We start from the raw sequence: 11597 nt of genomic DNA on the forward strand, positions 1-11597 counted from the left end.
TATGTCCTACTAACAAACTGTATCAAAGAATGTCTGATTTATTTATAAAATATATTGTTGAAATATCAATGCATTGCTCTTCTATAGTACTGGGGTACTGGGATGATGGATAACGAATAAAACTGATTGATGAATGGAAACTTACTTTGTTTACCTTTGGATGTATACTGTGTTGAAGTGAAGAGTCCCAAATGGTAAATAAATAATGCTCTATACCTTTATTTTTTATGATTGGTTCATATCAGTTGCATGGTATGCTTGAGCCAATCATGAGACCCGATGATACTGACAAACAGGAAGTAGGATGTAGAACTAGAAGCCTGCATTGAATATGTTAGGTGATTTTTGGAGTCATGGGTAACTGCATAGACGGAGTGTATCTGAAAGTGGGCATGTAAACAGAAGTGGTAGGATCAACAGAAGTGGGAGGATCAACAGAAGTGGGTATATGGAAAGCGAATCAGCTAATTGGGCAGGTTTGTTGCCACTCAATACTGTTTTGTGGGGCTGATTTGGCCTCACAACGACTCGATTGTTGACAACTGTAGCATTTTAGCTAAGCCTAATCTGTTTCCATCGCTATTGATCCATCCACAGATGTTAAACCCATCGCTATTAATACATCCACTGATGTTACACCCATCGCTATTGATCCATCCACTGATGTTACACCCATCGCTATTGATCCATCCACTGATGTTACATCCGTCGCTATTGATCCATCCATTGAAGTTACACCCATCGCTATTGATCCATCCACTGATGTTACATCCATCGCTATTGATCCATCCACTGATGTTACATCCATCGCTATTGATCCATCCACTTCTTTTGCAATGCCCACTTTCAAACACACTCCAAGTATGCAGTTAACCATATTTAGATTTTTGTCTCCTTGTTCTCAATGCACTAGCCCTTGATCTATCAAGAAAACTGCATCAGACACCTAAACCTATCATGGGGTAGTGAGGATGCTTGTAAGGGTTTTCAGAGGTGGAAGAAGGATCGGACCAAAGCACAGCGTGGTAAGTGTTCATGATGTCATATTTAATGAAACGAACTGAACACTGAAATACAAAACAATAAAGTGAACGAACGAAAACCGAAATAATACCGTGTGGACCAAACACTCACACGGAAAACAAACACCCACAAACACACAGTGAAACCCAGGCTACCTAAGTATGATTCTCAATCAGAGACAACTAACGACACCTGCCTATGATTGAGAACCATACTAGGCCGAACACAAAAACACAAAAAAGTGAAGGGCGATTCTGGCATCGCCTGGCTGACTGACGGCTCTGGTGGCTCCTGTCTGACTGGCGGCTCCTGGCGGCTCTGGCGGCTCCTGGCTGACTGGCGGCTCCTGGCTGGCTGGCGGCTCTGGCAGCTCCTGGCTGGCTGGTGGCTCTGGCGGCTCCTGGCTGACTGGCGGCTCTGGCGGCTCCGGGCTGACTGGTGGCTCAGGGCAGACGGGAGACTCTGGCGGCGCTGGGCAGGAGGAAGGCTCAGGCGGCGCTGGACAGGCGGGAGCACCTGTAGGAAGGAGACGGAGAGACAGCCTGGTGAGGGGGGCTGCCACCGGAGGGCTGGTGCGTGGAGGTGGCACCGGATAGACCGGACCGTGAAGGCGCACTGGAGCTCTTGAACACCGAGCCTGCCCAACCTTACCTAGTTGAATGCTCCCCGTAGCCAGGCCATTGCGGCGACGTAGAATAGCCCGCACTGGGCTGTGCTGGCGAACCGGGGACACCATGCGTAAGGCTGGTGCAATGTATGCCGGCCCGAGGAGACGCACTGGAGACTAGATGCGCAGAGCCGGCTTCATGGCACCTGGCCCGATGCCCACTCCGATACAGGGAGCTGGGATGCTCCACCGCATAACACGGTGCCTGCCCGGTAAGCACGGGAAGTTGGTGCAGGTCTCCTACCTGACTTCACCACACCCCCCGTGTGCCCCCCCCCAAGACATTTTTGGGGCTGCCTCTCGGGCTTCCAGCCGCGCTGCCGTGCTGCTTCCTCATACCAGCGCCTCTCTGCTTTCGCTGCCTCCAGCTTTGCTTTGGGGCGGCAGTATTCCCCTGACTGTGCCCAGGGTCCTTTGCCGTCCAGAATCTCTTCCCAAGTCCAGTTCTCCAAATATCGCTGCCTCTCCTGCTGCTGCTCGTTACCACGCTGCTTGGTCCTTTGGTGGTGGGTGTTTCTGTAAGGGTTTTCAGAGGTGGAAGAAGGATCGGACCAAAGCGCAGCGTGGTAAGTGTTCATGATGTAATATTTAATGAAACCATACAAAAACCATGCAAAAACAAAGACAAAGCAAAGGAACTAAGGTCAGAACGTGACAATGCTGATGTCCTCTTGTCTATAAATGACTAGCTGGCTTTAAATCATGCATACACAAATATTGGCAATAGTGAATCCATATTAATAAATAGGATTCAAATAGTATTTTTTGGGGGGCGGGGTTATATTGTAAAATGACATGTTGCTCTTCTGACAGTGTTACCCAGTGTATGACTCAGTCAAAAAACAAAGGCTTCTTGGTTGGTAAAAGGACAAACAGTGAATTGAATAATTGTTATAAAAAAAAAGCACAAATGTCCCTTTATCTGTCTGAATCCTACGACTGGTGTATTTGAAGCTTGGTCTTCTTTGCTCTCCTCTCAGAATTGTAGTAAAGAATTTTCAGCAATGTCTATCATTCCCTCTCTACCTGCTGCAGCTGGGCACTGTCCTCGGCGGATGCTCAACGAAGTGGAGAGTCTCAAATGGCCAGTAAGCAATGGTCTATAACCATGTTATATGGTATGCCTGAGCCAATCATGAAACCCCGATGCTACTGAGAAAAGGAAGTAGAATGTAGAACTAGAAACCTGCAATGAATATGCTATGTGATTTCGGGGAGAATCTCAATTGCATGCTCCTCGCATCCTCTCTACTCGCCCCATTCCGAAAACCCATTGGAGGAGAAGGTCGGCGGGGCGGGACCTCTGGCTTTCTCATCCAATGGGTTTTGGCGCCAGGAGTATGCAACTGAGTTTCTCTCCGTGTCTCCTTGTTTTCTCAATGCACTCTAGCCATTGACATGTCAAGAGAACTGTGTCAGACATCGGAACCTATTATGGGGTAATGTGTATTGTGTGTGGAGAGCAAAACACCTCTCTCCTATCTGATGATTGACTGTGGCATAATTCTGTATCTCTCTGGTCTCAGAAAGGATCACTCCAGTTTAGGAAGGGAAAATCAACGAGGGGGCTATGCGTTCTCTGGAAAATAATGAACCATGTGGAAGGTGTGTTCCATGACACACTTTCGGAGTGGAACTGACCTTCCACGGAGTTGCTTTATTTCCCAAGGAACACAAAGAGCCCCGAGCTGATTGTCCCTTTTATACCATGGCTATAATTTTAACAAATGTATAGCTAGAAATGTGTTCATTTGCGGGTATAAATGTGTTAAACATCCACTGAAGTAGCTAACAAGTTTGCTAGATAGTGACAGTAACCAAACAAACAGACTTGCTAGTTTAGCTAACCAAACTATAAGTCCTAGCTTGCTATTATGAAAATCAAATTCACCGATTCCAATAATGTTTTCAATTTGACTTTTGCTGTCAAAAGCAGCTCAAACATAGAACATGCAAGAACTATATCCATTGAATTCATGCTCTAGAATGCCCTTCAAGCCAATCAGCAACGAGCATTCAACAATGCCATGGTATAAGTAATATTAGTAAACCCTTCTTCTTCTCACCAACCTAGCCACATGATGCACTTTTTATTTATCATTATCAAAGTTAGCTGACGACACAACGGTGGTAGGCCTGATTACCAACGACGATGAGGCAGCCTACAGGGAGGAGGTCAGAGACCTGGCAGTGTGTTGCCAGGACAACAACCTCTCCCTCAACGTCAGCAAGACCCAAGAGCTGGTCGTGGGCTACAGGAAATGGAGGGGCGAGCACGCCCCCATCCACGTCGATGGGGCTGTAGTGTAGCGGGTCGAGAGCCTCAAGTTTCTCTGTGTCCACATCACCAAGGAGCTAACATGGTCCACCACACACCCACACAGTTGTGAAGAGGGCACGGTAGCTCCTCTTCCGCCTCAGGGGCTGAAAAGATTTGGCATGGGCCTTCAGATCTTCAAAAAGTTATACAGCTGCACCATTGAGCGCATCTTGACTTGTTGCATCATCGCTTGGTGTTAAAACTGAAACCACTCGATTGCAAGGCGCTACAGAGGGTGGTGAGTACGGCCCAGTACATCACTGGGGTCGAGCTCCCTGCCATCCAGGACTTCTCTCTATGCCAGGGGTCAGAGGAAGGCACAAAAGATTGTCAAAGACTGCAGCCACCCAAGCCATTGACTGTTCTCTCTGCTACCACACGGCAAGCGGTACCAGTGCACCAAGTCTGGAACCAACAGGACCGTGAGCGAGCCACAAGACTGCTAAAGAAGACCGTTAAATAGCTAGCCAAATGGCTACCCAGAGTACCTGCATTGACCTTTTTTTGCACTGAATCGATGCACACACACTGGACTCTACCCACACACCCACACATACAGTGCTAGTCAAAAGATTGGACAAACCTAATCATTCCAGGGTTTTTCTTTATTTTTACTATTTTCTACATTGTAGAATAATAGTGAAGACATCAAAACTAGAAAATAACACATATGGAATCATGTAGTAACCAAAAAAAGTGTTAAACACTTGTTTGAGACTTGTTTTTCAACAGGGCAATGTTGGCTGCTTTTCCTTCACTCTGCAGTCCAATTCATCCCAAACCATCTCAATTGGGTTGAGGTCGGGTGATTGTGGAGGCCAGGTCATCTGATACAGCACTACGCCTTCTTGGTCAAAAAGCCCTTACACAGCCTGGAGGTGTGTTGGGTCATTGTCCTGTTGGAACAATGTCCACTAAACTCAAAGCACTAAACTCAAACCATATGTGATGGTGTATCGCTGCAGAATGCTGTGATAGCCATACTGGTCAAGTGTCACCAGCAAAGCAGTGTCAACGGCAAAGCACCCCCACACCTTCACACCTCCTCCTCCATGCTTAACGGTGGGAACCACAGATGCGGAGATCATCCATTCACCTACACTGCGTCTCACAAACACACACTGCTGTTGGAACCAAAAACCTCAAATTTGGACTCTTCAGACCAAAGAACAAATTCCCACCGGTCTAATGTCCATTGCTCGTGTTTCTTGGCTTAAGCAAGTCTCTTCTTATTATTGGTGCCCTTTAGTAGTGGTTTCTTTGCAGCAATTTGACCATGAAGGCCTGATTCACGCAGTCTCCTCTGAACAGTTGATGTTGAAATGTGTCTGTTTCTTGAACTCTGTGAAGCATTTATTTGGGCTGCAATTTCTGAAGCTGGTAACTCTAATGAACTTATCCCCTGCAGTAGAGGTAACCCTGGGTCTTGCTTCCTTTGGCGGTCCTCATGAGAGCCAGTTTCATCATAGCGCTTGATGGTTTTTGCGACTGCACTCAAAGGAACTTTCAAAGTTCTTGACATTTACTGGAATGGCTGACCTTCATGTCTTAAAGTAATAATAAACTGTTGTTTCTCTTTGCTTATTTGAGCTGCTCTTGCCATAGTATGGACTTGGTATTTTACCAAATAGGGCTATCTTCTGTGTACAACCCCTACCTTGTCACAACACAACTGATTGTCTCAAACGCATTAGGAAGGAAAGAAATTCCACAAATTAACTTTTAACAAGGCACACCTGTTAATTGAAATGCCTTCCAGGTGACTACCTCGTGAAGCTGGTTGTGAGATTGCCAATAGTGTGTAAAGCTGTCCAAAGGTGGCTACTTTGAAGAATCTCAAATACAAAATATATTTTTGGAATTACTATATGATTCCATATTTGTTATTTCATAGTTTTGATGTCTTCAATTATTCTACAATGTAGAAAATAGTACAAATTAAGAAAAACCCTGGAATTAGTAGGTTTGTCCAATCTTTTGACTGGTACTGTATGTGGGAACTCCTTCAAGACTGTTGGAAAAGCATTCCAGGTGTAGCTAGTCGAGAGAATGCCAAGAATGTGCAAAACTGTCACCAAGACAAAGGGTGGCTATTTTGAAGAATCTCAAATATAAAATATATTTTGATTTGTTTAACACTTTTTTTGGTTACTACATGGTTCCATATGGGTTATTTCATGTCTTCTACAATGTAGAAAATAGTACAAATAAAGAAAAACCCTTGAATGAGTAGGTCTGTTCAAACTTTTGACTGATACGGTACTTACACTAACTTACCAACACAGACACACTGCATACGCCCCGCCCCACACACTTAACATGCGCTCACATTCACACCGATGCCACACACATACACACACACACACACTTTCAAACTCACTACATACGCTGCTGCTACTGCTCAGTCTATTATCTATCCTGTTGCCTAGTTACTTTACCCTTACCTATATGTACATAGCTACCTCAATTACCTAGTACCTCTGCACATCGACTCTGTACTGGTACTCCCTGTATAGAGCTGTGTTTTTTTTAAACTTGTTTTTGTTATTAGTTATTTACTGTGAATTTATTCCTTGTGTCACTGTTTCTATTTTACTTTTTTAACTCTACAGGTTCTTTTCCAACAATGCAAATAAACATTTCACTGTTAGTCTACACCTGTTGTTTACAGTGCCTTGCAAAAGTATTCATCCCTCTTGGCGTTTTTCCTATTTTGTTGCATTACAACCTGCAATTTAAATACATTTTTATTTGGATTTCATGTAATGGACATACACAAAATAGTCCAAATTGGTGAAGTGAAATGAAAAAAGATTGTTTAAAAAAATTCTCAAAAAATTCAAAACGGAAAAGTGGTGCGTGCATATGTATTCACCCCTTTGCTATGAAGCCCCTAAATAAGATCTGGTGCAACGAATGACCTTCGGAAGTCACAATTAGTTAAATGAAGTCCACCTGTGTGCAATCTAAGTTTCACATGATCTGTCACATGATCTCAGTATACATACACCTGTTCTGAAAGGCCCCAGAGTCTGCAACACCACTAAGCAAGGGGCACCACCAAGCAAGCGGTACCATGAAGACCAAGGAGCTCTCCAAACAGGTCAGGGACAAAGTTGTGGAGAAGTACAGATCAGGGTTGGGTTATAAAAAATATCAGTACCTTGGACCTCCCACGGAGCACCATTAAATCAATTTTCTTTTTAAATGGAAAGAAAATGGCACCACAACAAACCTGCCAAGAGAGGGCCGCCCACCAAAACTCACAAACCAGGCAAGGAGGGCATTAATCAGAGAGGCAACAAAGAGACCAAAGATAAGCCTGAAGGAACTGCAAAGGTCCACAGCGGAGATTGGAGTACCTGTCCATAGGAGCACTTTAAGCCGTACACTCCACAGAGCTGGGCTTTACGGAAGAGTGTCCAGAAAAAAAGCCATTGCTTAAAGAAAATAATAAGCCAACACATTTGGTGTTTACCAAAAGGCATTTGGGAGACTCCCAAAACATATGGAAGAAGGTACTCTGGTCAGATGAGACAAAAATGTAGCTTTTTGGCCATCAAGGAAAACGCTATGTCTGTTGCAAACCCAACAACTCTCATTACACTGAGAATACCATCCCCACAGTGAAGCATGGTAGTGGCAGCATCATGCTGTGAGGATGTTTTTCATCGGCAGGGACTATGAAACTGATCAGAATTGAAGGAATGATGGATGGCGATAAATACAGGGAAATACTTGAGGGAAACCTGTTTCAGTCTTCCAGAGATTTGAGACTGGGACGAAGGTTCACCTTCCAGCAGGTCAATGACCCTAAGCATACTGCTAAAGCAACACTTGAGTGGTTTAAGAGGAAACATTTAAATATCCTGGAATGGCCTAGTCAAAAACCCAGACCTCAATCCAATCGAGAATCTGTGGTATGACTGAGGTATGAAGATTGCAGTACACCAGTGGAACCCATCCAACTTGAAGGAGCTGGAGCAGTTTTGCAAAAATCCCAGTGGCTAGATGTGCCAAGCTTATAGAGACATACTCCAAGAGACTTGCAGCTGTAATTCCTGCAAAAGGTGGCTCTACAAAGTATTGACTTTGGGGGGGGGTGAATAGTTATGCACGCTCAAGTTTTCATTTTTTTGTCTTATTTCTTGCTTCAACGTGGTAGGCATGTTGTGTAAATCAAATTATACAAACCCCAGAAAAATACATTTCAATTCCAGGTTGTAAGGCAGCAAAACAGGAAAAATGCCAAGGGGGTGAATACTTTCGCAAGCCACTGTATGACGCATGTGACAAATAACATTTGATTAGATTATTTGTCTTCTGTTTTTCTGTTCTGTTGTGGCATTTAGGAACAACATTAAGCAATGGTAGAGAAGGTGGTGTGGCAGAGAAGCAGTGGTGAAAAAACTACCCAATTGTCACACTTGAGTAAAAGTATTAGATACCTTAATAGAAAGTTACTCAAGTAAAAGTGAAAGTCACCCAGTAAAAATACTACTTGAGTAAAAGTCTAAAAGTATTTGGTTTTAAATATACTTAAGTATCAAAAGTACATTTAATTGCTAAAATATACTTAAGTATCTGTCACGTCCTGACCTTAGAGAGCTTTTTATGTCTTTTTTTTTGTTTGGTCAGGGTGTGATTTGGGTGGGCATTCTATGTTCTTTTTTCTATGTTTTTGTATTTCTTTGTTTTGGCCGGGTATGGTTCTCAATCAGGAACAGCTGTCTATCGTTGTCTCTGATTGGGAACCATACTTAGGTAGCTTTTTCCCACATGTGTTTTGTGGGTAGTTGTTTTCTGTCTAGTGTTCTTCACCAGACAGGACTGTTTTGTTTATTCATTGCTATTTTTGTTTAAGTGTTCAGTTCAATAAAAGTCATGAACACTTACCACGCTGCGCTTTGGTCCGATTCCTCCTCATCCGACGACGACACCCGTTACAGTATCAAAAGTAAAAGTATTAGTAATTTCAAATTCCTTATATTAAGCAAAGCGGACGGCACCATGTTCTTCTTTTTAAAATGTACGGATAGCCAGGGGCACGCTCCAACGCTCAGATATGATTTACAAAAGATGCTGTTGTGTTTAGTGTTTCCCCCAGAGCATAGGCAGTAGGGATGACCATGTGTTCTCTTGATAAGTGCGTGAATTGAACCATTTTCCTGTTCTGCTAAGCATTCAAAATGTAAGTCCTTTGGGTTGTCAGGGAAACTGTCTGGATATTTTCTTTAGGAATGTAGTGAAGTAAAAGTTGTCAAAAATATACAAAACGACTTAGTGGCAAGAAAAAGTATGTGAACCCTTTGGAATTACCTGTATTTCTGCATAAATTTGTCATCAAATTTGATCTGATCTTCATCTAAGTCACAACAATAAACAAACACAGTGTGTTTAAACTAATAACACACACATTATTGTATTTGTCTTGTCTATATTGAATACATCATTTAAACATTCACAGTGTAGGTTGGAAAAGGTATGTGAACCCCTAGGCTAATGACTTCTCCAAAAGCGTATTGGAGTCGGGAGTCAGCTAACCTTGAGTCCAATCAATGAGACGAGATTGGAGATGTTGGTTAGAGCTGCCCTGCCCTATTAAAAAAACTCACACAATTTGAGTTTGCTATTCACAAGACGCATTGCCTGATGTGAACCATGCCTCGAACAAAAGAGATCTCAGAAGACCTACGATTAAGAATTGTTGACTTGCATAAAGTTGGAATGGGTTACAAAAGTATCTCTAAAAGCCTTGATGTTCATCAGTCCACAGTAAGACAAATTATCTACAAATAGAGAAAGTTCAGCACTGTTGCTACTCTCCCTAGGAATGGCCGTTCTGCAAAGATGACTGCAAGAGCACCGTGCAGAACGCTCAATGAGGTTAAGATGAATCCTAAAGTGTCAGCTAAAGACTTACAGAAATCTCTGGAACGTGCTAACATCTCTGTTGAAGATTATTTGAAATGTAAAACACCAAACAATAATGGTGGTCATGGGAGGACACCACGGAAGAAGATTTCTTTCTTTTTTTTAAACATTCCTAACGTCTGAAGTTCGCAAAAGAGCACCTGGATGTTCCACAGAACATCTGCCAAAATATTCTGTGGACAGATTAAAGTTGTTTGGAAGGAACACACAACACTATGTGTGGAGAAATAAACGCACAGCACACCAACATCAAAACCTCATCCCGACTGTAAAGTACAGTGGAGGGAGCATCATGCTCAGGGGCTGCTTTGCTGCCTCAGGGCCTCGACAGCTTGCTGTCATCGACAGAAAAAATGAATTCACAAGTTTATCATGACATTTTGCAGGAGAATGTAAGGCTATCTGTCCGCCAGTTGAAGCTCAACAGAAGTTGGGTGATGCAACAAGACAATGACCCAAAACATAGAAGTAAATTAACAACAGAATGGCTTCAACAGAAGAAAATAAGCTTCTGGAGTGGCCCAGTCAGAGTCCTGACCTCAACCCGATTGAGATGCATGACCTCGGGAGCGGTTCACACCAGACATCCCAACAATATTGCTGAACTGAAACACTTTTCTAAAGAGGAATGGTCCAAAATTCCCCCTGACCATTGTGCAGGTCTGATCCGCAACTACAGAAAACGTTTGGTTGAGTTTATTGCTGCCAAAGGAGGGTCAACCAGTTATGAAATCCAAAGGTTCACATACTTTTCCACCCTAACACTGTAAATGTTTACACAGTGTGTTCAATACAGACATGAAAATGTATAATTGTTTGTGTGTTATTAGTTTAAGCAGACTCTGTCTATTGTTGTGACTTAGATGAAGATTAGGTCAAATTTGATGACAAACTAATGCAGTAATCCAGGTAATTCCAAAGGATTCACATACTTGTCTTGCCACTACAAGTAGTACTGTCTGGCTGTACATGCAAAAACATTGGCAAGGGAAAATCAATATTAATACAAATAATTTGAAGGCCCAGTGCAGTCAAAAAAGTGATTGTCCTGTGTGTTATATGCTGTATATATCTACACTATGAGGTTGGAATAATACAGTGAAATTGTGAAAATCCTGATAATGCCCTGATAGTGTAAGAGCTGTTTGAAAAGACCGCCTGAAATTTCTGCCTGTTTTGGTGAGATGGCGTTCCGGCCTGCCTGGTGACATTACCAGGTGGTAAATTAGTTAATAGACCAATAAAAAAAAGCGAGTTCCAAACCTCTCTGCCAATAGCAGCTAGTTTTCAGTTTTTTTCATTTCCACTCAGACCACCCCTAGAAAAGTCCTAGCTAAATTCTTTCTTGAGAAATTGCTCTTTGCTAAGAAGCTATTTTTGTTTCTTTGTGACCATTTTATTTTAAAACAATCACAGTAAGATACTTAATTGTTACCCAGAAATTATTTGTATTGAGATAAAATTTTAAAAAACGTCTGCTTTGGACTTAAAACTGTTGTCTTTTTTGTTTTTCTTTAATATTGTAAAATGACATGTTGCTCTTCTGAGAGTGTTTCCCAATGTATGAGTCAAAAACAAAGACTTCTTGGTTGGTAAAAGGACAAACAGTGAATTGAATAACTGTTTAAAAAAGCACAAATGCCCCTTGTCTGA

This window comes from Oncorhynchus mykiss, chromosome 5, assembly GCF_013265735.2.
Source record: "Oncorhynchus mykiss isolate Arlee chromosome 5, USDA_OmykA_1.1, whole genome shotgun sequence".
Lineage (NCBI taxonomy): Eukaryota > Metazoa > Chordata > Actinopteri > Salmoniformes > Salmonidae > Oncorhynchus > Oncorhynchus mykiss.